Here is a 2,132-nt window from a genome sequence, read left to right as displayed (position 1 = left end):
ATCCAGCAGGCTGTCATTCCCAGGACCTGTCTTCTCAATAGGAAGACTCAGGTATCTTTCCGAAAACCTCTAACAGTTATCATTGCTGGTACTAGATTACATATATTTTGATGAAAACATTCTTATTCTCTCCTCCTGCTCACATATTTTTCTTTATCTAGATTCTATATCACAGTAACTTGTTTCAAAATACTCTTAGTCATCTAAGGTGTAAGTTTTAAAGACATGTTTAAACCCATCATTTTTCTCATCCTCCACATGTAATCTATTTTTGTTCTGAAATACTTCTAGGATTTATTTCTTCTTTTCTGCAAGAAATTATCTCTTGCCTGAACTATAGCGTTATTTAAAAACTCCCTGAATTTCCTCTTTCCATTCTGCACCATCCTTCACAATAGTAAAAAAATTGTCTTTATATAGGAAAAACCTTTTCATATTAGCAAGCCAACTGATCCTCATATAACAAATTCTAGGTCTTTTATACTTTTCTGGAATCTGTCTTTTCACTCATAACTGCCAGTGAGATAATGGGAGGGGCTATTTTATAGTCAGAAATGGTGAATAAGATAGCAGTATTTTCAGTGGCTCTTCTGTTCTGCTACCTTTTTATCATTTCTGATGATCAAATAGTCTCCCCCGTTATTTCACCAGCCAAATGTTTTTAATTTTAAAGTCCTTAACCACTAACTAAATCACTATTATTATCTGCTGCTTTGCTTAGACAAAGTTTTAACAAAATTTTGAAATGGGATTAGAGCAAAGAGTATCACAATTGCTTCTATATATTTTCGAATTGAGTTATCTCTAACCTTTACAAATAAGGAATACAAACCATGTATTTGACCAGAACAAAGTCCTCATTAGCAGTCTTCCTGAGACACCATTTATACTTTTTCATTTTTCATGTATTCTTTCTTTGGGTATTTTCTCATTTGTAGGATCATCTGCAGTGTTAACAGTGACTAGGTACGCTAAAATGTTTGAAATCTTGAAAGAAAAGCAAGGCCACATTATTCAATAACTACTCCAAAACCCACCACCCGGTCAGCCATTGTTCTTTCAAAATTGTCCTTGGAACCTCTGTGGAAACTAAAAGTTGAAAATAAATTTTACTGTGGAATCCTTTGTCATTACTTAATCTATTTAAAAGTTTGCATAAAATAATTAGTAATTATGAAATAATGTTCTGAGCTGGGAGGGGAAGGTACTACAGGTTGAAAGAAAAGCTTTGATGATTAGTGAGGTTGAGCATTTCTTCATGTGTTTGTTGGCTGCTCGAATGTCTTCTTTTGTGAAGTGTCTGTTTATGTCTTTTGCCCATTTTATAATGGGGTTGTTTGTTTTCTTCTTTTCAGTACGTTTCAGTTCCTTGTAGATTCAGGATGTTAAGCCTTTGTCAGACCTAGAGTTGGCAAATACTTTTTTCCAGTCTGTAGGCTGTCTTCCTGCTCTCTTGATGGTTTCTTTGGCTTTGCAGAAGCTTGTCAGTTTAATAAGGTCCCATTTGTCTATCTTCTCTCTTAAGTCCTGTGGGTTTCGGGTTTTGTACAGGAATTGGATGCCAGTTCCGATTTCCATGAGAGTATTTCCTTCCTTTTCTAAGGTTCTTATGGTTTGAGGTTTGCAAATCAAAACCACACTGAGATACCACCTAACTCCAGTCAGAATGGCAATTATCAACAACTCAAAAAATAACAGCTGCTGGAGAGGGTGTGGTGAAAAGGGAACACTTCTACACTGTTGGTGGGAGTGTAAACTAGTGCAACCTCTGTGGAAAGCAGTGTGGCGATTCCTAAAAGCTCTAAAAATTGACCTTCCATATGACCCTGCAATCCCCCTACTGGGAATATACCCTGAAGAACACAAATCACTCTATAAAAAAGATACCTGCACACGTATGTTTATCGCAGCATTGTTCACAATAGCAAGAACCTGGAAACAACCATGCTGCCCATCAAAAGAGGACTGGATTAAAAAAATGTGGTACATATACACGATGGAATACTACGCAGCCATAAAAAAGAATAAAATCATGAATTTCGCTGCAACCTGGATGAAACTAGAGTCTATAATACTGAGTGACCTCTCACAAAAACAAAAATCCGAATATCACATGTTCTCACTCATATAAG

The sequence above is a fragment of the Carlito syrichta genome, unplaced genomic scaffold, assembly GCF_000164805.1.
Source record: "Carlito syrichta isolate Samal-C Ts95f unplaced genomic scaffold, Tarsius_syrichta-2.0.1 Scaffold137525, whole genome shotgun sequence".
NCBI lineage: Eukaryota > Metazoa > Chordata > Mammalia > Primates > Tarsiidae > Carlito > Carlito syrichta.
The sequence above is the reverse complement of the archived record's forward strand: the minus strand, read 5'-3'. Positions refer to the sequence as shown.